The sequence below is a fragment of the Rhea pennata genome, chromosome 1 (genome assembly GCF_028389875.1).
Source record: "Rhea pennata isolate bPtePen1 chromosome 1, bPtePen1.pri, whole genome shotgun sequence".
Taxonomy (NCBI): Eukaryota; Metazoa; Chordata; class Aves; order Rheiformes; family Rheidae; genus Rhea; species Rhea pennata.
Window position 1 is genome coordinate 200,599,384 of NC_084663.1, and position 25,836 is coordinate 200,625,219.

At 37.6% G+C, this 25,836-nt stretch overlaps 1 non-coding gene across 1 annotated transcript; it reads right to left on the reverse strand.

The window, feature by feature from the left end:
- Positions 1-20,722: 20,722 nt before the first annotated feature.
- TRNAI-UAU (transfer RNA isoleucine (anticodon UAU)) lies at positions 20,723-20,794 on the reverse strand. Its single transcript has one exon. It is a non-coding gene; the product is annotated as a tRNA-Ile (tRNA).
- Between the last annotated feature and the right edge of the window lie 5,042 nt (positions 20,795-25,836).

Here is a 25,836-nt window from a genome sequence, read left to right on the forward strand (position 1 = left end):
AGTGAAAAAAGTAATCCTGCAGGACATAAATCTTTGAAAACTTTCATTTCAATGAAGCATTTTTTAAAGTTTGACTTAAGGAAAGAGATTGCCAAAGTTCAACGCTATATGCAGAGTGAAAACTACAAATTAGCTGAAAATGTTTAAAGATCAGAAGCAATTTTAAAGAGTATTACTGAATGTTGCAGATTTATACTGCAAGAATAATTTATGCAGATTTCAGACATTAATGATAAAACTGAATAATTAAGAGACTTGGAACAGACTTTGGATTAACACATCTTCATGCTGTCCTCTGTCACATGGCATAAATGTATAAAATTATTAAATCAAAGTAAGTTGGCACAGAAATAATTTCAAACTACAAACACTTTTATCCAAATGGTGTTTAAAAGTGGCAGTGTTGTATTTCTGTGTCCCTGTATAAGTATATTAAAAATAATGACAAACTCCTATACTGTTTGCTTTTACTCCTATACTACTTCTCTAATGGTTCGAATAGTGTGAGATCCACTGAATGCATTAAAAGAACTGAAGAGCTATCTCATCTATCTTTGTGTATAAAATAATAAGTATCTTGACAAAAGTTAGGATTATACGTATTTGTGAGATCTATGGGGAAAGATATTTCAAAACACATCTGTTTTAAAATGTTAAAGTGTTTTCCGGTTACTGTTGAATGTTAAAGTGTTTTCTAGTTACTGTTGAATGACAGGAATCTTCCAGAATCCAAGTCATTGTTCAGACCTCAGACTTTACAGAGTTTTGTAGAAGTCAACATTTAATCAATATTCTCTGTACAGATTCTGACAGCTACTGGATATGATGTCCACTTCAAGTACTCACTGTGTAAGGAAGCATTAATTCAGCAGATCTAAGCACAAGAAGGAATCTTCTGGGTTGCTGCAATAATGTCATTTTTACTAACTTCCCAGGTGCCAATTAGTGGATGTGCCTAGGGTAGTAATAACGTGGCTGGGATTATATTACCCTCTGTCTATCAAGACTGTCAGTAGAAGATGTTAAACAACTTGTTCCATAAGCAGCTAAATTAATAAAGCTGGACAGTAGTAATCAGAAGTTACATTATCCAGTTCTTGGCTTTTCTCCACTCAGGTTGTTTTGCATATCCTGGAATCTCTCTCATTACAGCCTTCTCTGACGGGCTGTTGACATCCTTCAAGGTGTCCTTCACTGGGTTCACTGGGACTCAACAGAAGAGACACAGTTCAACTCAGGGAAAGGATATAATAGCTAGGTGGTGTTCAAAAAATCTGGAAACTGGAGACCTGTCCTCAGCTCAAGACTGCTTTATTTGGAAACCTTTGGAGACCTTTATTTGGAAGTCTGAAATCAAGATAGAGAGCACCAATAATATAGTAGCTTCAGGGAGGGTTTACTCATGCCTCTTTATCTTCAAGAAAATGGCAATTAGGTATTTGCACTGAAAAGATTTCCATTTCTTATCTCCTATGGGGCTGGAATCTACTGCTGAGAATTCCTTTAAAAGAAAAGTTACAGAAGCAGTACAGACATAAGAGAGCCTCATCTTCTTCCAGCACCTTGGTTCACTGTCTCACCATCAGTGCTGGCAAACATATGGGCTTTTTGACCTACAACTGTGAACCAGATCAAAGAGCAGATCTGACACGAAATACAAAGCTTCTAATGAACAAACAAAAAAATATTGCTGCTGAATGTGTTGCAGTGTGAAACTAGTGTGTCAGAAAATGTTGCACAGATTCCTCAAGAGTCAAGAGACTGAACTGGGGCAAATAATCTCCACTTGTTCAGCGTTCACCATTGCAGAACGTGAGCCCCTGGATGACTCTGGGTGATATTTGAGCCCAAGTGACAAGAAAAGCACAATATCTTTTATCACATTATCACATTTTATCACAATATCACTTTTCACTTTTATCACAATATCACATTATCTTTTCCTCAGTGAACATGTACTGATTCTATACTACGGCCAGAAATCCTGATACTTCTATCCCATGAAGCCAAAGAAAATAAACATGACATTTCCAGAAAGCTGCAAGGGAGAGGAGCACCTATCTTCTTCATCTGCTCTGAGCCAAAGCAATACAAATAGTGGACGCTATATTCACCTAAAAATTGTTTTCACAGTTCTTCTGTAGGAGTCATGGCAACCAGCTAGCATTGGAATAGTGCTTTTATTTTGTCTCCTCTCAGAGCAAAAGTATTTTGGCAATATAAGGTGCGATGCACGTACATTTGAGATATTGTGATTAAATAAAAGTCATCATAATCACTTCAACTGCATTGAAACCACAGGAGGAAAAGAAATAAAATCTGTCATATGGGGAAAAGAAAAAAGTCTGTAGGGAAAAATTATTTTCAGGCTTCTCATAGGGCACAATCGACAATAAAGAGTAAAAAATAAAATTAAAAACTATTTAAAAATCACTTGAGAACATGCTTTCAAATTAAATTATTCAAATTCCTTTTGTAATGAAAGTCTCGTAAAATTAAAATGCGTTCATCTCTTCTAGTAGTATTCCACAAAGATTTCTTCTTGACTGATGAAATAGACTTTGCCTCGAAGAACTGTCACATTAACAATCTCATGCATTCTTTTTATGGGAACATGCTGCAGAAACGGTCGAATAGAGGCAGTTCTGTTGTCTGCGGAGATTTAGCTAACATACATGGGGATTTAATAAGGCCTTGACAACGTGAGTCCATACCAAGATAAATCAATTTAAGAAAAGAAGTAATAATTTAGAAATGAGGAAACCCATGAAGGCTCAAACATTTGTGCTCTACTTTGCTTGGCGTAGAAGTGTATTCCTCATATAACCTCTGTGTTTTGGTCTGGAAAATCACAGAGGCTGCTATGCTGGTTCACACAGTTATTCTCTATGTCCCTTCAGCGACTGTTCTGAGTCCATGTAGATTTTCTTCTTCTGTAGTCAGAGGTCTCCTCTTTCAGTGATGCATATTTAACTACAACAGTTCAGATTATTAACAGTTAGTGAACTTCTCCCTCAGCTTTCTCTTCTGAATGAATATAGCAATGCAGGTACCTCTGTAGCTATTGTATTTTGTGCCCTGCATTGTTTCATTGCAGTCTATAATGACCAGAACCAAAAAACTTTAATGACATCCTAATATGTTATCTTATCTTGACCTTCATACAGTGGCAACAAAACCACTTACACACTCAGGTTGCTTGGTTTCATTTTTATGGATTTAAAAAATAACAAAAAAAGCAGTATATTTAGGAAGAGGCTGGAAAGAATTAAGCTCTCAGTTTCAAAGTGTCAAAATTGTTTGTACCTTGTATTAAAATGAAAATGAGATCTTTCAGTTAGTTTTGTTTTAACACATACCACAAAAGAAAGCATGCTTGCGGCTCCAGATCAGCCCATAGGCTCGCATACAAGTTAGAAGACTCCTTTAGGATAGATAAAAGACATTTTCAACTGTATATTCTTCTACAGGGATTTTTATCTGAGACCAGTTATGGACTTGAACCTGGGCCTCCCACAATTATGTCTCTACTGCTGAGTTACTGAGTTACTATTTCTCCTTTTTTTCGCTTCATCACTAAACGGAAGGTCTGATGCCTGTGTCTGAATTGGGGCACCAACGCTAAGGAAAATCATGATGTTCTGTTTGAACACAACATGTAAACAGTTTGTTAATTCAATCCTTTAAGAGAAGAGTAACCCTATAATTTAATTTCAAATTGAAGTCTTGAGGCCTTTAGGCTGAAGACACTTCACTGACATGCTAAATTAGGAGACTACACTTGAAAGCAGTCCTCCAGCTCAAGCACGAAGCTTCAATTGAAATTTCAAATGGACTTTGGCAGATTGGCTCTTTTTCCTGGAGAGGTTCCTTTCTGTTCACAATTAGACAGTTTAGGCACTTCGTTTAGGAGGACTGCTTCAGTGGGTGACCGATAATTTAAGGTTGCAAGATGGGCTGACTGGATCCCAGTTTAAGGTCTTTACTGTGACACCCCAGTTTGGTGAATAAACCTGAGTACCTAAGACAGTGGCATTAGCTCTCCCCATTCTTTTGCTTTTTTCTTAGTTCCTTAGTTATGTCTTAACATATGTGAGAATCTTTTCTTTACATTCTACTCTGAGCCCTTTTTACACTTCTCAGCTCTCAGCTGCTCAGCTGCTTTGCCTTTTCTCTCTCTCTCCTTTTTTTTTTTTTTCTTTTTTTTGCCTTAAATCTCATATTCCCCTGTTCTGTACTGCCATGTCATTTTTCTCTGGCATTTTTCTTGGATATAGGAAGAAAGAATTATATAGTGTTTATAATTTATATTAGTGATACAAAATACATGCTTACATAGTGCTTTCAATCCTCAACTACCACACGAATATTGCTTAATGATTCTCTCTAACATGCCTATGAAGTAAGTAAGTCAAGTAAATGTTACTTTATTATTTCTTTTTTTTTTAACTTATAGAAGAGCAAAATATGTAAACTGAGGGCCAGATAACCTTTCTTCTCAGCATATTTAAGTTTGATTAATTTACTTCATTATTGTTGCTCTTCCACCTTCTCTTGTTTTTTAACCTTATAAAAATATCTCTACTGATAAAAGTTTTGTTGTATTTACTGTCTGGTTATCACAAACAGAGGTGACTATCAAGGTTTATTTCCTTCAATTTAAAATGCATCTGCCTGACTCTGCAGTTACAAACTATGTATTATTACACATAACCATTAAAATATCTTTACTTGGATAGAATTACTGTATTTGAGAAATTGTTGTTATTCTCTTATTTGTATCAAAGATATCTATTCTTTTATTTCCATTTAAAATGTGGTTCTTTTATCCTTTTCAACTTTTATGTCACCTTTTGAGCTGCAAAGCTTTTATAAATTGAGTTTAAAGTATCTCCTTAGAACTCGGCTATTAGTCATACAGTAGAGTCATCTCTGCTTTTTTTCTTTTAAGAATACAGAGTCTCTTTGCAGTAGTACATGATATACACTTCCTAAGGCAGATAAAACCACACTGCAGCATCACGGACCTTTAATGTTCTGTTTTGTTTTCATTTGGATGAGCAAGGCAAAAACAATATAACCCAGTGTTTTACACAGTCATGTTGGTAGAGGCAGCCAGAAGACATATGCAACTCATTAGGAATTTTACATCAGGAAGAGTATTCTTCACATTGTGTTTTTGTGGGTAAGACAGTCAAATCATACTGGTTCTTTATTTGCCAGAAATTACAGTAAGAATCTCTACTGTTGATTCTTTTTTTAAAAAAAATAGTGATAATGTATCTAAAATTTTATTCGTATTTTAATATTAAACAATGCCAAAAGTATAGTTGTTTCATGTTGCCTATCTAACACTATGTAATTTTATGCATAAATTTCAGTTTTAATCTATTATCATCATGTCAACATCAGAGACTAAGGTGAAGTCTAGTCGAAGGGTTTGTATGGAGCCTAGAAAAGAAGGACAAAGCATGGGCAGAGAAGCTGAAAGGAAAAGAGCGAAGTGACTCAAAACACACAGGTCAGTGAGTGCCTCTGATTTCTGCGGAACTACTCATACTATACTATAGCTGGGCAAGTTATAGTTATAGCTAAGGTTGTCTAGGGTACGTGGTCAAAAGTCAGATTTAAGCTGATTTCTGAATCAGCAGATTTTCTAGCTGATTGTGTTTTGGAATCATGATTGTGCATACCTAGGCCTTACTATATTGGGGGTTTCGGTTTGATCTTTATTTAATATGTTTAATCTTTATTCATCATTTCTATTGTTTGCAGTTTCAGGGATAATTACAGCATTTCTGTGATCAGGTTTCTTAACAGTACTAACATGAAATCTCATATTTTACACTGCTACTCTCCTTCTTCTTCTCCTTTTTTTTTTTTTTTTTTTTTTGGTCTGAGAATGCATATTAAGATGTGGTTGCATAATTCTGCAGCTAATAGTCTTAAAAAATGAAAAATGTTTAAATTCATTCTTGATGAGGCTGGAGGATCCCTGTTTTCATTTTCTTCTCTAATTTACACGTAGTTATGTCTGTCTTGGAGATCGTCTCTTCCCTGTGTTATCTTTACATGTTGGTAGATGGAAAGCACTAATAATGAAGAACTATTTAAAAGAAATAGGAGGAGGAGAAGGATTTAATTTGGTATTTCCCACAGTCTCTTGCCCACACGGGAAACATGTGAGTAAAGCTGAACATAAGTTTTTCAAGATATTAGATTTTCTGGGAACAAATAATTCCTTTAAAAAGTACATAATGTGTGTGTGCCTCTGTGTGTGCATGTTTTCTTATTTGCCTTCTCAAATCCCCTTTTATGGTTTTCAGTAAAGAATTCTGTTTAAACAGGAGAACAAAGTGAAAAATTCCCCAAGCACTTTCTACAAATGCACACACTTTTGAGACAGAATTTATTGTAGGTGTGGGTAGAATAATTTCTGCAGAACGTCTGTGTTCAAAACTCTGAGTTTTCTCCAGAACGTCCTGTGTGTTCACTGGGAGGGTTTCTTGAATCTCAGCTGGCCCCAGCAGCAGCTGTTTTTTGTGGCCAGCTAGAGCATTAAACCGCTTCCCCTGAGGCTCCCCAGCTGCGTCCTCGCATGGCAGCGTGCCGTGTGCTCCTGCTTCCACGCACTGCTCACGCAGCCTTCATCAGTTTTCCCTCCTTCATATTCTGTCTTGCCAAGGCAAGGGCTTCATGACATCAACCACGTATTCTTCCGTTAGTGATGTATTTTATAAGTTTTACACAATTTACACAATTGCAAAGTGTTCAGACTCTGCGGTGAGGGGTATAGATGTGTCTTTAATAGAATCTGCAGCTCCTACCGAGGCAAAACACCATCTGGAGTAAACGATGTACTTGCCTACATAAGCCCACTCTGCTTGCTTCTATCTCCTTGTAAAACTTCAGCATGTATATCACAGACATATTTTTTTTCCGCCTACTTACTATCTGTGGGACTATCTCACTTAGCTCTAGCTCCCTAGAAGCAGAGCATCTGCTCTAAGCTGGCAGGCTAAACTCCCCAGACACCAGAGGAGAGAGGTTGGTCCTCTGGCTGGGGGCAGGGTGGAGAGGCACTTCTCTCTCAAAAAATGGACCGCACCTGAGCACAGAAGCAGCTCAGGCTGGATACACACAGTAAAAGGAATCCTGGACATTATCATTTCCCAAAACATGTTTAAGTTACGAGCAATGATCCATTTCCACGGGTAAGTGAAAGTGAAAATGATCCATACTTTAAAGGCAGAAGAAAAATCTCCACTCAATAATATATACTGTCATGTTTTTGGTAAGTTCTCGAAACACCTTGGCCTTGCAATTTGTTTGTCTAGAGGAAGAAGTAATAGGAGGAAAATGCTTTAACAGTTCTTCATAAGGCCTGGATCCTTTTCTGATTCTGTAGACCATTTCTTCTTGTTAAGAGAATTCAGGATAAAGAGGAATGTGACACGCTCCCTGCTCAGCACATGCTAACTCTGCCACTATTATTAACAATAGCATTTCCATTTGCCAGCCTTTGCCTTTAATCTCCTTCTTTCTTTCCATGCAGAAGCAACATATTCTCTTCTAAAGCATCTCCAAAAGTTTTCTTTGGTGTCTGCTAGATACGACTTCCAAGTGGAAGGACAATGCACAGACATCACCTCAATATCACTCAGGGACAGAAGGCAATCAGCTGACACAGTGAAGGCTATCAGCCATGTGAATCTCAGTGGATTATATTCCTTAGCATGGAAATCTTAGATCTTCTTATGAAGTGCTAAAGAAAGGTCTAATTAGGAGATATTATCTTTTCAATATTCAAATTTCATTGAATACAAAGTCTGTTTGTTAAAAGATCAAAGGGTTACATTTCTTTTCTCTCTCTTTGTATGTTAACTTTATTATGGTTATTAATTTTACATAAGTGTTATTATTTTCTTTTTATTCTCATTATTATATTTCCTCATCTTATTCTCTCTACTTGTGAAAGAAATGTTTGATTTTCCATTTTCTTCTTTCTGGGCAATCCTTCAGAAAAAAGTAACTGCTCTGATCACTCTTAGTTATGTACACTTCATTTTTCTGCCGGTCAGCAAGCAATGAGAAACTATTCCCTATTATACATTAAAAAAAGAGATTTATTTACAGAATAATCCAGGGGATGCCATTCACACATGCAGCCACGGAGGTTTCTTTCTGCAGAGGTCCTCCCGGATCGAGCCAGAGGTGGTGCTGAGGAGCCCTTGCACCCTCCACCTTTGAGCGCTTTGCGCCCGTGGGGGCAGTTGGGCAGCGGCCAAGTGAGGGGCTCTGCCAGGCAGTTCGGGCCGCTGGCGTCAGCTCCAAATCCATGGTGGTGGCCTCCATAGTTTCATTCAAGAGGAATGGCTCTCGGTTTGAGTGCCACAGAGCTGGGAGGTGAGAAAAGGAAGCAGGAGCACCCCGCGGTGCTGAACTGCTCAGCGCAGACCCCCGGGATGCTGCCAGGAGGCTGGGGGCGCGAAGGGACAGATGACGGCGGTCACAGCTCTTTGGTTTTCCATATATGACCACTCTTAGGGCTTCTGACAAATTCGCTTGATGTGAAAAAACCTAGCAGAATACTTTGACTTCACTCAAACATTTAAAAATGCAGATTTTCCTTTTTTCTTTTCTTTATATCTATCTTAGGTTCATTAAGTTCTGTGTGTTGCAGTTGGTCAGTTCATGAACCAGAAAACAAGAAAAAAGACGGTCTTATGCTTCAGAAAATGTATAACAATAAGAGAAGGAAACAAAAAATGATAGCCTAGCGTTCATGCTAAATCTGCTTCTGATGACATTTCTAGCTCATATTTTGCAGATCCAAAATATTTTAACAATACTAACATAACAAGGAACAGAAAGAGACCTAGAAACAGGGATTAGTCATGTTAGAAAGCCAACTTTGCTTCTTACGTACTAGGATCGGTTTGGTTAGATCCAAAAATTTGAAACATAATATTTTTCAGTAATCAAAATAAAATGAGAAAGAGAAGACAAACTTTCTGTGTGCTCCTGCTGCTGCCAAATAATTTGCTTTTCCAAATGTGATGGTTTTAGAAAGTTTTGGTTTGAGGAAAAGCTACAATCACAGTCAATAAAAGGCCAAGAGGTACACAGTAATCAGTACCCAACCATTCCTAATAAAGATTTGGTGATTAATCTCAAGTTAATTCATAAAGAATATACATTTTAATGTTTTCATTATTTTTAGAAATATTTAGGAGCAATAAAAGTAGAATAAGGACTATTTATTCTACTTGGGTGACACATCGCCCATTTATTTTAGTACAGCTCTATTTTATTGGCCCTAATAATCAGGAAATATATTTCATCTTTTAAATATTAACAATTTTCTTTAAATATTAAATGTTAGTGTTCCTCTTGTGATTCTTAAACTGTTTTAAAACCCCATTTTAAATAAATAAATAGTCTCCATCTGGCTTTAAGACCAGTTTAAAATTCAGACTGAGATCATTAAGATTTAATATTTGTTATAACTGCTTAAAATTCCTTTTATGATTGTTAAACCAGTTTAACAGAAGGATTAGTATGACATCCTTGAATTTAAAATATCAAAATTTCATGTTAATTATGTAGTGGGAGGCCATACATTTAAACACGAAGACTAGGAAGATAGATACTTGATAGATATTGGTACCTCAGTCAATCTGCCTATTTTGCGCATGTATCTTGCTGGAACTAAATATATGTGCTTATGAGCAGTCATTTATTTAAATTTAAATTCTGAAACAACTTTGCATCAATCTAGAGCTTTAAAAATTCAGGGACCATTAGTCTGCCCAGGAAATACTTCATGCTAATGAACCTCAGCTACAAATATTTTCCTTCGGACCTTGAAATTCAATTCGAGAGACAGTATATCTTTTAAGACAGAGATCTAATCTTAATCTATAGCCATTAAAGAGCTGAGGATTGACTCTAGGGCCCTTTATCTTCATCACAGAAATGTATTCGTTTCTGTTGTTGTGGTGGCTGTACAAGGAAAAGCTTCAGACTTCACTAACATGAATATTCCTGAAAGGGAAAACAGAAGCTTCTACGACCCAATAAGAAAGGGAAAATCCTTGCTGCTGCCTGTAGTGAAAAATCACAGGATAGCACACTAGAAGCTAAGCTATTTAGCTCGTAAGTGTTACAACCAACATTAATTATTAGGCTGAGCTATTTATCATATTCCTCTGTTCTGAGGGCTGCATATTACAGTGCCTCTGAATCCTTCTGAAACACATATTTCAAAGATATATTTCTAAGGCCTGCGATAATTCTAGACCCCCCCCCCCCAAAAAAAAAAAAAAAAACCCAGGAATAATCATTACAAATTTTGAGCAGAAACTAATCACTAAACACTCTTGTGAATGCCATTTTGCCAGCTTTTCCCAGTGTTTTCCTTTCAGCACTGGTTCTTTATATTTCCATTTTTCCACTTTAAAATTGTATTACATTCCTGCCAGCTTTTAATATAAGAAATTATCCAAGGTCATATATTATTATAATATTGAATATGTTTAGTAACTTTAAAAAAAACAAAATGATATAGATTTTAAGCTATGTTAATGCAGTTAATTTTTGGTGATGTCTCTACTATTATATTTCATACCAAGTCCTAAAGTAATAAGAAAAAATAAGAAATTATACTAAAGATAATTGTAGAAAATTAATAAATGTCAGATTTATGAGGGTTAACCTCAATGTATTTGACAGATTCCCTAATCAACCTAAGATAAGGCTCACAAGTGTCTGGAAAAACTTATTATAAAAATGCCAGTCCCTGCTTCAAAAAAAAAAAAAAAAAATCCTGAGGTTTAATTAGAATAGCAGCATACTTCCACAGAGACTCCACAAACTGCTGCTGGAGGAGGCTGCATATGCTGACTGGCTAGAAGCCAATTATTTCCTATAAGACTTTGCAGTAGTTATATTCCTTTTAGAATTAAAATAATAAATGATTTGGAACTGTTGCACAGGAAGAATGTATACAACATGGATTTCTTGTACTGTAAGGCATCATGCAGTTGTAGCCACAAGCGATGGCATGTATGAATGATCTACCAGAGGACACAGCCTCAAGGGTGACCACTTTTGAGTCTGCTCTTCTTGCAAAGACACAGCAATCTGGAGTGAGAGATGAGCTATTGCAAATTGTGCTCTACCCTTAATGCAGGAGTTACTACACTAAATAGAGAAATACAGTGTTCAGATTTAGGCAAGCACAACAAGCTTGTTATATTTACTTGAATCTTTTTTGTTTTCTTATGTTTCTCAACCAAATAAAAACATAATCTCAAACTGGTTATGAATAGTCTGTACCCTGTGAATTTTCTACCAGTGTAGCTTAGATATTTAAATCATGTAAAGGCAGTCTTCATAGAAATAATTCATACAGAGATAATGACTTGGAATATTTTTGCTCGGTTTCTAAGGAAATTAAGCTTTTTCAGTCTCTCTCACTATTAATTTTTCTCCAATCCCTCATAACTTTTGAAGCCAATTAGAATGGGTATGTCTCATATATAAGAATTTAAGAAATGCCCTATTGGGTCACACCAATAGCACATCTGACTCTGTCGGTGGTAGCAGGAGAGGGAGTGTGGTGAAAGCATATGAACCTCATTCCTAAAATCCACAAGTATAGGATATTAGAGGGCTCATCCCTGTCTACACCTTTTAGTAATTAATAAATAAGTTTTCACACATTTTGTGACAATCAGCAGGAAGTCAGAAGAGATACACTCAAATTAGTGCCCCCTACTAACATGTTTCTATGCAATTAAATTTAATTAAACCTTCTTGTCTGGGCAGCAGTTAGTCGATCAATATATGTGTACTGGTTTCCGACTAGCACATGAATATTTGGTAACTGCTCAGAGGAGTCCCTCTTCAAGCTAACAGAGCAGCGAAAGGCAGCTGAAGGAAGGGTTGCTGCTGTTGGACAAAAGCTGCAGGAAAGCAAGCTGTATCAGTCCTACCACCCTGGGAATAACTTGCTGTTTGTTTATTTATGCTTCTTATGCTCTTATTCTAAAATATATATTGTTCTTTCTGTTTAGCTAGTATTCAGAGCTTGGTGGAATTTTTTTCTTCTTTAGAAGAAATTGATGATAGAACTTGTAAATTTTTTTGATGCAATCTTTTTTTCTTTGCAAGGAATGTAGAAGTCGACTGTTTCTCTGAATACACTCAGGACAAGAGGGAACACCTTCCTTTCTCCTAGTCCTAAGCCTCTTCTTCCAGACTCTAGGAAGAAGAAGCTCTCTTTCTTGAACTCTTCTCAGGGCGGTTTACCACTGTATTTTCTATTTTCTTTTTGAATGTGTCTGTCATATGCTTGCAGTTGCAACCTTTGTTCTATACAGGTCAGCTTCTGCGTGGTTTTGCATATGGCTGAGCAAATTCAATTGTTTAACTGTCTTAACTACTTCTGTTAGTTCTCATGAGTGAAGAATGGCTTCCTTCAAACTCTGGTTTGTACTCAGAAACAAGCCTGCTTGTAGACAAGAAATTTATCTAGCATAACACAAACAACAAAAGTTCAATTCACTTGCTTCACTTGCTAACAGAGCTGAAGATGATGTCCAGAATTTTTTAAATTAGGTAACAACGGACCCTTTAGCTGCCAGTCCAGTTTGCAATAAGCAAACCCTCTCCTCAAAATTAAAAACAAAGAGGACAAAACCTGGAGCACAGTGTGATACACATTTTGGAAAGTGGCTTCTAACCCATTCGCTTAAACCCTTACCCTGGCTGAGTACCAAGAAAATGAAAACCAAAGAGAAATTAAAAGCACCATGTATAACTTCACTGTGAGATAACTCAAGGGATAAGGTAGATGAGAGTAGTCTGATAAGAGAAGAAATGTTGGGCATGAAGAATTAAGGTAGAAATCTAAGGAAAGGAAATAATATTGGTAGAACCCCCTCTTGGGGGTTATATTATAATCTCTGTCTCTTTATGGAGCTAAATAAACCTTTAGGCTTCAGATATGTTAAGTGAAACAGAAGAAAATATCGAAAATCATACATCAAAAAACTCCCACAAAGCTAAGGGAATGCTGTGAGTCTAGATATTTCATCTTCCATGTCTTTTTTTTTCCTCTTTTTTTTTTTTTTTTTTTTTAAAAAAAAAAAAAGAAGAATGGCTTAGGTACATCATATACTCATTCAATATCAGAGAAAGCACTGGCAAAATTTCAAAAAGACATGCTTCCTGAGTTAAATTCTGTTGGCCTTCTGTTGGCCAAGAAGAAGAAGAAACAGAGCACCATGATCTGAATTGCAAAAACTGGAGTCATCAGCTAAAGTGATCTACAACATCTGCCACAATATTTGATCGAGGTGGACAGGGTAGTTGACACAAACGGACAGACATGTTACCTTTGAACTAAAACTGAACTTGTTTCTTAGAGAAGCACTCACATCTGATTTTGCTTCACAGATGTCCTGTGATACCCTTTTTGCACGGTGCGATTCTGCCTTGCCTTCTCTTTTTCCTTGCATGTCACCCACCAGACAAAACAGAGGGCCAAGAAAGAGAGTTGGAAGGTGCTACACCTTCTGAAAGGTCTATCTTTGGATTATCTACACCACAATTCATCTGACACCTATGAAAACTCAGAGAACAGATAGAAATAGCCCTAATATTTCAGTTATGAGCAGTGTTTCTGCTTGCTTTCTGATAGTTCAAAAATATTGAACTATCAGGCATACATGTGACTGTCTGCAGGCAAGATCAGAGTTCTCAGTAAGTTATTAATTAAACAGCAATTATTTATGTAAATAAGAGAATGTAGGATATGTGAGTTGTTGTACCTACTATTTAAAAATGTCACCTAAAATTTGGTACTTGAGTTTCCTCCCCAAGGATACAGCTTAGTCTCCTGGTGTTTTGATGAATACACAGCATAATTGATTAGGAGAACATTTTCTTGTTTCCTGCCAAGAACCCTTTTTCGTTAAATGACATGCACCAATTACCAGGTCAAGGCAAGAATTGCCTTGACTGAATCAATGAATCTGTGTGACATTAAACCAGTACAATATTTTTTATATACAGTTACACTCAAGCCTGGTACGAGTGTCTACACTACAGTGGCCTTGCAATTGTGTGGCGTTCCTCATGGTTACTGCAGGAAATTGGTACCCTGTGATCTGTGTTCATGATCTCTCTGATTTGTTTGTTTGTTTGTTTGTTTGTTTTTCCTAGCTACAGTCTGGACTGCTAATTATGTACCCCATGGGCCAAAATGGTATGATTTAAAGTTACATCTCTATGGAAAGCTGCTATGAGAGGTGATTGGAGGCACTGAAAGTGTCATTTCCTTGCTCTTGGCATTATTATTTATCGATTTATTTGCCATTATTTGTTCATTTATTTGTACTACTACAGCACCAAAGAGTCCCAAAGTAAACAAGACTGTCTTAAAGATGGGAAATTGTCTGTGATTATTTTTTCCAAGCTTTAGGGCTTGGAAACCTTCCCCATCCGGATTGAGACAGATCCTTTTCCCTGACCTATGCCTAGCCACAAGGCTGATCCTTGTCCTCAGACTTGGTAAGAGGTCCCTGATAATCGCAGAGAGTTAGCATTTGTAAGTCAAATGAGGGTCTGTTTCTTTATTAGAGGCTTTTTACCAAGTTCGTGGAAAGTTCTAGTTGTTCTACATACAAAAAGGACAATTGTATTTTGATATGTCAAAGGAAAATACATAGATAGATGGGTATTTATGTATCAGCTATAAATAAATGCTTCCCATCCATCAAGTAAGTGTACAAACATAGTGTCACTGAAAAAATATACATTGCATTAATGCAATATTTGATGAAATAATGTTTTTCTGTGTGTGACAAAATAATGCTATAATAAATGGGAACTGTATACAAACTTTGTTTTAATGTATGATTTAACACAAGGCCTGTTATATTGTAGAATCTAGAAAATATCTCTTTCAATGAAATATTTCTGACCATTTATTTCAATAGGTAAACTCTGAAAAGATCCATCTCTTCCTTCAGTAAGATTCAGGCAGCATTTTCTCAAGTGGCGTGACCCCAAAGAGGCTCATCTTTGTGCTCTTGGATCCCAACAGAGCACACCATGGCTTCTCTGGGTGTGCGTACCACTGTCCCATTGCAAGGAAATCATTATACTGGGGAAGGGCCAGTGCATGGTCAGCTGTGTCCTGGGCTGCTGTCTGGGAGCTGAGTGTTGCTCCTGGGTTTCACAGTAGAGACATTGCCCCCCTGCTCATGATACTAAGCAGCAGATTTTTGTAAAGATTCTTAAAAAAAGCTTAGTCTTGAAAGTAGGAGCCTCTTGGAAGCGCAACATCAGAAAGAATTTGATACAAGACTCTTGGACAAAAAGACAGTGAGCTACATATTCCAGCACCCATTTTTGTTAGTATTTGTGCTATTGTAATCTGTAACATTCAGAGACGTCTTCTGGTCCATTTACATAACGTAGGAGAAGAGCACTCCAGATGAGTGAGCAAGTGAACACCACTGGAGAGAAACAACCTGGCACGTTAAATGAAGTAGTTCTGTTACAACCACCCTGACATTTGCACAATATCCACGGTGACACATAATGCTAGTAACTAATACTTCTACTCTCTTTGAACTCTTCCAGAAGCACTTATTCCCTGAATTAGGCTGATATATTTGATTCTTCTCTATCTTAAGGCTAGTGCTTTTCTATCCGCCTTAGCAAATGTCATTTTGTTGATTCTTATACGTCTCCAGTTTACAAATATTATTTGGATTCTGATTCTGCCCTTCAAAAGCTTACAAACCTTATAGCTTGGTGTCATACACAAATTGTTCAAATCATTGTATAAGTAATTTCTTGAGGTAGTGAATGGCACTGGCCCTAGTCCAGAAGGACCCTGCTTAAAATGATTTCCTGGAACAACGAGCCACTGATAACTATGCACTGAATTTCAGTTCACTGACAAGTAGCGGCACTGATGCAAGAAGGATGGGGAATTGGTTCAACGGCAGCTAAAAATGACAGTAGTTGGAGCAGTGAAAGGCCACAGAAGGCTCAGAAGGCTTTAATGATAGATAGCTTTTATGTAAGAGTGGGAAGCATGTGTGAAATGGGACTTTTTTTTTTTTTTTTTAAAAAAAAAAGCATACAAAGAAAATTATCCTTGAAGCAATAGCCTGAATTAATGTAAGTGGAGCAAGTTCTGAACCAGAAGTGAGTGTGTAATAGTCAAGTCAAAAGGAAGGAAAATGCTGCATGAGATTTCTAAGTGTTTGAGGAAAAGGATAGATATTGGAGATAGATACTAGACAAGGAAAGGCTTTATTGCAGTTACACAGACTAATTCCAGGAAAGGTTTAAGTCATCACAGAACCATTTAGAGATAGCAGCTTGGATGGTATATTATTTAGCTATAGACTTTTTTTTTTCCCTATTACGTGTGGAGTTGTTCAGCCACCTGATTATATTTTACTACCTAAATGAGTTACTGCTGCTCCATTTTTTTATGATTGCTTGACTAATAATTATCTGCTTCAAAGTGCAGTCAAATACAGCAAATTTTAAATATCAAATCCCTGCTGAAGTCACTGAAGCAAAAACAGCAAAGAAAAGGTTTAAAATTTCAATATTACCTTAAAAAGCCATGTCATCTGTGATTCCATTCTTTTGGAGTGGAAAGTGCTACAAAAGGTTTCTACGTGCATATGTACATACAGGAATATATAGATGACATGCTGCCATTTTGAATTCTTCTATGAGTTACTTTGTAAGTTATTAATTCCTTGAAAAAGTCAGAAAAGGAAATCAGTGGGGCCATTGTATTTCATAGTTTAGCGTGACCACTACAACTTTCAGAGATCATTAAAGCAGATATAATTTTGTTAAATTTAACTAAAGAGTTCAGCATAATTAAAAAAAAGAATATTTGTAAAAAGCAGCTGAGAATATAACTAAGTGTCCATTGATACATCAACAAATTATGATTCACATTTTTCTCAGAGATCTACATCCCTTCTCTCCCATGACAAAGTCAAACATTTTAAAGTAAAAAACAAGGTTCTTAATAAATAAAGCTGCATATTTATTGTACTGTCTAGTAGTGTACTGGTAGCAAAACACTTGATATCTGGTTGTAAATCAAATGGAAATTATAATTTGTGAAACAGTAAAACACATAAGTGTCAGGCCATTGACTGTATTTCTTCTCAGGCAGCAGTGTAAATTACCGTATCTCATCACAACATGGCTGGAGTCTCCTTCCACCCCAAACTTACCTTTTTGATACTAGGAATTACAATTTCCTAGAGTTACTAATGCACTCACCAGAAAAATTGCCACATCTGCTGTGTTATGTAAGCAAAGGAGTTGCAGGATGGTAGATATATTTATTTCTGAATGTTCAAATACTTTTGCGCTAAGATGCTCAAACCATTAGCTTATGTTGGCTGTGGATCTAAGTGTAGTAGGCAGGTAACACCAGTCTTAGAGCCAGAATTCCTTTTCCTGAGGACAAAAAAAAATGCCATTAATCACAAAGTATAGATGACTCTACTTTTTTGATGAGCACAAATTTGTGTTTGAGCAGCAGAGAAAACAGTTTGCACAGAGAGGTGCACAGGAGGAGCCAGAAGCTCTGCAGGGAGCAGTGTACGAGAACTCTGTGATGGTGGGACATGTCGCAGGGCACGGTCTCTGCTGTCTGTGGGGGCAGCTCCCCCAGTCCCTCAGAGGCCTCAGCCAGACCAAGCCCCACGGGAGGATGCAGCCCTGCAGACCAGGGCTGTGGGGTACCCAGGGCTTCTGCTGAGGCAGGGCTGGGGAGATGGGATCCTCACTCACAGGGGGTCTGTTTTGCTGAGTGACCAAGCTGCTGGAGGAGGACAGCAGGCTGCACAGCATCAAGGGGATGAAAAAGACTGATCAGATCTTCTCTGAGCCACTTCAGTTTCAAGAGACCAAATCCCAGCTGCACTGAAGGCCAGGCAGAGTCTGTGCTTACGCAACTGGGAAATGAAGGCTCCCACAATGCTGAAGGCTAGAAGTTTCTTTGAAAGGCCATGGTGATCAGGAGAAGTTCCCGAGGACTAGAAGAATGCAAAATTCACCTCTGTCTTCAAGAAAGACAAGAAATAAGATCTGGGGAGCTACAAGCCAAGCAATCTCACCTTGATCCCTGGGAAGTTCATTGAGCAAATAATATTGGAAGCCATATACAAACATATGAAGGACAAGAAGGTGATCAGGAGTAGTCAGTACGGATTTAAACAAGTGAAATCATGCCTGACAAGCCTAATAACCTTCTATGATGAGCTGACTGGCTTGGTGGATGAAGGGATGGCAGTGGATGTTGTTTATCTTGACTTTAGCAAGGCTTTTGAGACTGTCTTCCATCACATCCTCATAGACAAACTGATGAACTACTAGCTGGGTAAACAGACAGTGAGATAGATTGAAAACTGAACTACCAGGCCCAGATAGTTATGACCAATGGCATGAAGTCCAACTTGCAGCCAGTCACCAGTGGTGTACCCCATGAATCAGCCCTGAGGACATACTGTTTGGATCTTTGTTAACAACCTGTCTGAGGAAACAGAGTGCACACTCAGCAAATTCAGAGATGATACAAAACTGGGAGGAGTGGCTGATGAACCAAATCATTGTGCTGGCATTCAGCAGGGCTGGAGAAATGGGCAGAGAGCAACGTCATGAAGTTCAACAAAGTGCTAAGTCTTGCACCTGGGGAGGAATAACCCCATGCATCATGATAGGCTGGAAAGGAGCTTGGCAGAGAAGGCCTTGGGGGTACTGGTGGATGATAAGTTGAATACAAGCCAGCAATGCATCCCTGCAGCAAAGGCCAATGCTATCCTGGGCTGCACTAGGTAGTGTTGCCAGTAGATTGATGGACATGATCCTTCCACTTTACTGAGCCCTGGTGAGGCCACACCTGGAGTGCTGTGGCCAGTGCTGGGCTCCTCAAGACAGGAGAGGCACAGACAAACTGCATCAAGTCCAGTAAAGGACTATGAAGATGATTAAGGGACTGGAAAATCTCTCATATGAAAAGAGGTTGAAAGAGCTGGAACTGCTCAGCCTGGGGAAGAGAAAACTGAGAAGGAATCTTATCTTATCTTGTCTAAATGTCTTACTGGGAGGAGTAGAGAAGATGGAGACAGACTCTTCCCAGTAATACCCAGTGGCAGGACGAGAGGCAACGGGCACAAATTGAAATACAGGAAATTTTATTTAAGCATAAGAAAAAAGCTTTTTTACTATAAGGGTGGTCACACACTGGAACAGGCTGCCGAGAGAGGTTGTGCAGTTTCCATTCCTGAAGATATATTTCCTACTTTCATGACTTCTGACTATGAGGTGTAGTTTTCTTTGTTTCTAGAGAAAGTTACAACACCAACCCACCAAGCTAATTTTGAAATTGTGAAATGAACAGGAGTAAGCCACAGTTCTTTAGAGACAGATCAGTTTGGAGATTGAAAGATAGATCTATTTTACATGCTGCAGTTTTGATTTATGCACTAAAATTGTGATTGTTGATTTTGAATAAAGCCAACTATTATCAAGCCTATCCAGCATTATTCTTAGTATGATTTACTTCTCAACATTCCTAAGATTAGTAATAGTATTATAGGTGCTTTCTCTTAACCTCATGTCTGTTACAGAAAAATCTTCAATACCTTATCTATTCTTCATTCATTGGTAGGTAAATGGGTTGGTGGAATTGATTGGTTATCTTAAATTGTTAAGGCTTCATCTTTGTTATCTCTTTGTTTTTAGTATGGAAAGGCCTCACGAAATGCGCTAAATGGCACAGCAGGTAGGTTGCAGGTGTTCTCAAACTTCTCAGCTGCTAATATCTCAAGTATTTATAATTGTGTGAAACAAATCAGTTAGATATGAAGCTAGGTTTGTCCAGATATTGTGGTTGGCTACTACAGGTAAAATCTGAAATAATATCGCTGACGACTTTCATTTATGATACTGTAACATGATATGAACTACGACCTCTGTTCTAGTAAAATCAAATGGTTCATCTAAAGAAACGTTGCCAAGCATCGTGTGGGAAACGTTTCAAAATCAATACTGTTTGTAATATTACTGCCACTTAATAAATTGTATCCAGGCTTCACACACACACACACACACACCAAACAGCCCTGAATAGCCTAACATATATATTCTTACAGCAGAAAATGTGTAATACTAAGAAACTGCAGAAACAGAATAGCTGCTGATAAGCTTAAGTGTTAATATAATTCCATTGTTACCATTTTTCTACAAGCCCTTTCAGTGTTATTTGGACTCAAAGATCTGAAATTGCAAGGTCTTTATTTTAGAAGTCATTTGTTAAAAAATTGATTCAAGTATTGAATCTGTTTCTTTAGCCTTTATCTACTACAATTGCTGTATAACACAAATCTAATGAAAGTCATTGAGAAGCCAGGTAATAGCACAGCAAGGTTCACTCACAGTATGAGAATCTAGATTTAGGCTTACATCTGGATGCATAGATCAATGGGATGCCTGAAAGCTACAGTCAGCTGACATAAGGTAAGTGTAACTTTTCAGTCTTACGGGCAGAGTGGCTATGCTTGTAGCTAGTTTACAGAGCTGACCATCACAGAATAATTAAGGTTGGAAGGGACCTCTGGAGATCATCTAGTCCAAACTCCCAGAGATTTCCTGGTGCTGGTTCCACCTGGGGCTTGAACCCAGGACCATTCAGCATATAAAGCTGATGTGATAACCACTACACTATCCCTCTACCCCACAATGTTAAGTTTGTAACTGTGCTGGATATACCCCCTAGTGTATACACAGTAAAGGTACAGTATATGCAAACTGCATTTAATAGTGCTTAGAATAGTCCAGACTGTAGCAAATCAGAGAACTAGAGAACACAGCTTCAAAATAGCATGTCAGTGACTGCGTATTTTCAGCTCCACCACTGGAGGTTTTCCATCTACCTGGCTGGCTACCCCACTGCCTCCTGACCAGGAGCAGAAAAGCTAAGGGGGCTTCTGCAAAAGGTGGAAAGAGCTCCAACTTTTGCTCCCAGAAGCCTAGTATTAAAGAATATAAGATGTGAGAGAGGAAACAGAAAGCATCTAGTAAGACAGATTAACTCCTTCATAACAGTACCCAGCAAAGAATGAGAATCCCAAAGAAGGAAGCAGTGAAAATCTGCAGGATGAGTGTTGATGTAGAGGCTGACTGAAGATTTTGAGGCCTGGAGAAAGACATAGTTGCTTGCCAATAAGATAAGTAGATGTGCTGATGGCAACAAATCTGCTCATACACATTTTTTTCCAGGCTACTTTAAGCACCGAGTTAGAATTCGCTCTCTCTCACCCCTATTTCTCCATAGTGCAGTAAGTAAGTACTCCCATTAGTGGCTAGGGGGAAGGGGAGATCTCCCATCAAGGTATTTGAACACCTTCCTCCTCAAACCTGTGCGAGTCTAAGTTCCATGTTCAATCTCTTCAGCTTTTGCTCTGTCTCCTGTGCAATCCCACTTCATTTGCTTTTCTGTCTCTGTGTTTCTTACTGTTGTTATATTTTACACCAGGAGTACTATTTGCAGCTCAGCTGTCGTACTCATGGTTAGATACCGGTCGTCCTAAGCACATCGCGTAAGAAAGGAATCAAGAGCTTGCTGTTCAAGTACGCCAGTGATAACCCACTGGATTGAATTATGCCTTGAGTTAAAGGAATTTTGTGTCTGTCAACAAGCAGCAAGTCTGTCTCTGCATTTAAAATACATAGGACCATTGTTTTCACAAATGAGGCAGCATGATACAAAAGCTGCTCAATTAGATATGGCAATCCCTAAATAAATACCTCAACTACAACTCCTAAAGGTTCCTCAGTGCCTGGGACTTTGGAAGATACTGGATGTTTTTATGTAGCTGATGCCACAGGATATTAGAATTTATACCTTTCTTAGTCTAATGGAATCAAAGTTAGTTCAAGCGATTGACTCAAAGTAAATCATTCTGAGTGCATCTTGAGAGGGCAAGAGACTACCAGGGAGTTTGTTGTCAACTATCCTAAACCGTGCAGTGAAAGGTTGTATTTCAATTCATTTTATTAACATTTCTGTAGGTGGTAGGTAGTGTAAATAAAATTAGCCTCAATTACCCCAGTTTAGAGTTTATCTTTAGACTTTTCACATTGTTCCAAAATTACTCAAATAAACCGTTAAATATATATGAACTAAAGATGTAACACAATACAGAATTTGAATATTTCATAAAGTGCATGTGAGTTGATGTTTTATTTAGTTTCTGCTTGCTAAGCAAAGTAAAAATGCGTTTATTTAGAGAGATTCTCTGATAATAAGGTATGCCAGCTGAAATCAGTCATTTAGTTACATTTTTAAAGTAAATCCAGGGCTCCTTCCGTCCCTTGTTATTGTTTATCTATACATACAGACAAATTTATGCATATGTGTATGGATGAAACCATAACTGCATTTTCCTGAGCTTTAAAATTCTCCCATCTATATTTTGCTTCTCTGATGTCACTTCAGGGACATTTTATGCTTTCAGTAAACATTGCCTTGAGGTTTTTGAAAATATACTGCTTCTTTAAACCAAGATGGAACAGATGGAAACTTCATTGCTTAAACAAATGGCTACAATTTTCTTCAGGGCACAAAACAGTATCATGAACTTGACTGAGTGCTTAGGAAGCTTCCAGAAGCTTTTAATCTCTTTTGCTGGCAAGAGGATTGAATTCACAAGTTTTGTTCAAGAAACATTTACAGAAATCCCTTTGTCCTTTTTCTTCACCCCCCCCTTTTTTTTGTGCTTTGAAGCAAAGCACTGGCATTCCTGATTCCAATGACCTTTTGGATTAAATTGTTGTGAGAGCAATTTTGCATGGCAATACATTTTCTTGCTAGCTGTTGAAATTTCAGTGCACGCGTAATGACCTAGACTATTTCAACAGACCTTACGTTGCTTAGAAAGCCACAAATTCTTGCAATTTAGTCTGAGGGAAAAGTGCTGTAAAAAAGTCTGTGACAACAATTGCCAAATAAAAGTTGCATTTTGTAGCATTTTTCATGTTTGAAAGGGTGGATGGAAATAATTTTTGGCTATTCTAAACCTGACAGAAGTAGGACTATCATTTTCCCATAACATACATTAACGTAAATCGCAATGCATCCTCTGAGGCAGGATCTTTATTGATCTAGGTTCAGAACAGGCTTGTATCTTGGGGAGGGAGGGAGAGTAATCCTAGTACTTTTGCAGTTGCTTTAATTTAAACTCCACTGATAAAACACATCTATACTGAAGCCTGTTGGAGGAATTCCCAGCCCTGACAGTTATCTATAAATTAATGGTAGTCATATACTCCTAGCTTGTTTCAAAAAGTAGGCACAATAAGCTAAAGCAGATAATAGAAGTGATATCTACTGAAGAATATTCGTAAAACATATAGACAAAAGTAAGACTTTGTTATAAGTTGCCTGTTCTGGTAGCACAGTCATGGTGCTACTAGTACAGACATGAATGAAGTATGGACTTCAGTGAGAAAAATAACCTCATTACATTTCTGGGAAGGCAACACTAATGAGACTAATTATCCATGGCCCAGTCTCTGAATTGCTCTTTCTAGCACGGTAAGTATTATCTTGATTTTGGCAAAGGTCCAGCCTTGTTTTCCTTGCACCCACAAAACATCCACTAAAGGTCTGCATAGTTCATACTACTTTGGCATTGCTTCAGTATCTTAAAGTAACACAAATATAGATGAGTCCTTTGAATTGTTCATATATAGCAGATTGCCCTGATGAAAATAAACCTTATGCATCTAAGGGTTTTTTTTTATTTTTTTTTCCATTATAGGTTTGGAAGATGGAGAGGGGGAGATGATGGCTAGATGCTGCCAGTACTCAGATCCTGCTCATTTAACAGAACTGACAAAGTCCATGAAAATAGTCCAATGCACACACACACTTATTAGTTCGTATCCCTACAGTTAGAAGTATCCCTACAGAGTTCAGAGGAGGAACTGGAAGAAGAATAATGAGTCTATTTTTTTTTTTTTTTTTTTTTTTTTTTAAGCATCAGTGGCAAAATAGAAGAGAAGCAAACTTATTTGGAAACCTAACCAAATCGATACTAGTAACCTAAACTGACTGGCAATGTGAATTTGACCTCCCACTAGCACTAGGATTAGGGAAAGCATAGTATGTAAAAGGCTGTGAGTGTGAGGATAAGTAACTTATGTTTAATGCAATATTATAAGCCAGTAGAAGGGCTATGTAGACAAATATCAGGCTAGCCAAACTACAAGCTATCATTGAAACAACACTCTGCTCATGTATGAACAGGACAAAAAGTGCAGAGAAAATGATATTGCAAGAGTTATTGAGTTATAAAATGATGTTGGGCTAGATGAATTTTACCCATGAAGACAAGATTTTATCCAGAAAGAACCTTCAGAAAATAATTAAACATGAATACAGAAGTTCCACAGAAATGAGGTTCCAAGGCAGCACCTTGACTGTGAGTCTAAATGACAGGCAGGATAATGATTTCCAGCTGACCAAAAACACAATAGGAAAGAGCTACACTGGATAAAGACAAATAGCATGAATTTACCCATTTCTGAGTTTTAGGCATTGGCTACTCCTCCAGCCAAACCTGAGAAGGCTGAGATTATTGTTTCAGTCAGTTATGCTTATTTGTACTAGCAGATTATCTGGGTCATTAAGACATAAAATGGACAATGTTAAATCTTTCCTTTTATGCAACCACAGGCAAGTTCTGTATCACATGAACAACACTTCAATCCAATTAAAACATATCAAAATAAAGTACTACATTTTATTTTTCATAAAGTCCGTGTGTGTGTGTGTGTGTGTGTGTGTGTGTGTGTGTGTTTATGTGAAGTGCACTTCAGTGAGTCAACAACGGCTGTGGTATGCATTAGCATCTCCAAAGGAATCTCTGAGCATTCCCTTAAAATGTCCCTTACTATTAATTTTCCTTAACAGTTAGTTTGACTCTATTTTTTTCTTGAATTCAAGGAGGCTCCACTTCCAAAGCCAAATCTCAGTCATTCAAAATATCTTCAGTATCAATGTTCCCATGAAAACTTCACTTGCCTCCTGAAATGTTGTCATTTTCTCCATCTCTTCTATCTCAATTTCTCACCACCTCAAGACTAGACTCTCAGTTGCATGCCTGTACAAATTCAAGTCAGACAGACATTTTGGGTTGTCTAGGCTGTGTGTTTGAGGCATGTTGAGATAAGCATTTATCCCTCCAAAATCTGAACACATCCAAAATCTGAACAAATTTATTGCTTTGACAAACAAGTTGCCTAAAAGGGCATGTCAAAGAGTATATATTAGTGGATGATCTATTTGTTCTCTTTTATTCTTCTGCCTGCATGAGAGAACATTGGGAAAGGAATCAGCAGAGTAGAATATATAGGTGATGATGACAGAAGGAACAGATAGGTGGCAAAAGAATCATTTTTTCATGTTTTTAATTTAAATAATTCAAATTTCAGCTTTAAGGGATAGCCACAATCCATTATATTGGCTATAATCCGTGGGAAGTACTAAATGTGTCTCAGAGAGATTTAGGGGATTTATCTAAGATCAAGAAAGTCATTGACAGGGTGAAGATCCCATTGGCAAAACAGTTAGAGCTTTCATATTCTTCAAACAAGTCGTTTTGGCAAAAAGCATAAGAGACTTCAAATTCTGTGCAGAGGGTAAAGAAAGTAATACTATTAAATCCCCAGACTAAATTTTCTGGTTATATGAAATAGAAAGTACTT